Genomic DNA, 1,067 nt, shown 5'->3' with positions numbered 1-1,067 from the left:
AGGAAAATAAAATAAGATGAAAATTGAGAGGAAGGCAAACTATAAGAGACACTGAACTCTAGGAAACAGGGTTGCTGGAGGGGAGGTGGGTGTGGAGAAGGGGTAATTGAGTGATGGACATGGAGGAGGGCATTTAATGTAATGAGCAATGGGTGTTTTATGCAACTGATGAATCACTAAATTCTACCACAGAAACTACTTAAAAAAAAAAAAGAACTAGTGGCCAGATACACAGTGAAAGATCATTCTAAGAGTAGTTATTGAAGATGTACTTAGAAGAAGTAAGACTGGAGGCAAAGAGCCTACTTAGTGCAACATTTCTTGGCCAGGCTGAAAGTCAGGCATACAAGGAATGAGAACAAGAATCTGGCATGAGAATAGACTGTGACTGTGTATTGTTCCTCTCAAAATGGATGACATCCTCCCTTCTGGATCCAGATGCTGGTAGTTTTTAGAGGTTGCAAAAAGGGTCATCTCTTCCCTGGGGCATTTTTTGTGAATAAATATAATGGTTCTCCATCCAGCACCAATGTGATGGTCATCCTGTATTCAAGGGCAGATGTTTACATAAGCCCTCACATGTATGGGTGTCCCTTTGGCATGCAGCTCACGCATTCCACAGAAATGTGAGCATCCACCATAATGAGATAATGAGGTGACCAAGATAGACACTGGCCCTGCTTCCATTGAGCTTGTGGTCTACAAAAGTACACAATGAAGAAATAAATGCAAGATTGCAGCTTAAAATGTTGACAAGTGCTAGGAAGAAAAATAGCCTAATATCATGAGAAAGTATAAGAGACCAGGGAGAGGAACCTAGTTTGGATTAGAGAATCAGAGAAGTCCTCTCTGAGAAAGTGACAATTGTTTTGAGACCAAGATTATTATTACGGGCTGGTCAGAGGGACAGCAGATTCTAGGCTCTGGGATGAATGAAGTTTAGTGAGTTCAAGAGCCCAGAGGGAGTCTGTGTACCAGAGCTTAGATGGAAAGTGCCAGACCCTTCAAGGCTTCAAAGGCTCTGGGTGAGCAGTTTAAATTTTATCCTTACTCAAGGAGGTTATTTC

This window comes from Canis lupus, chromosome 1 (assembly GCF_048164855.1).
Source record: "Canis lupus baileyi chromosome 1, mCanLup2.hap1, whole genome shotgun sequence".
NCBI classification, from domain to species: domain Eukaryota; kingdom Metazoa; phylum Chordata; class Mammalia; order Carnivora; family Canidae; genus Canis; species Canis lupus.
Note: the sequence above shows the minus strand (reverse complement) of the source record.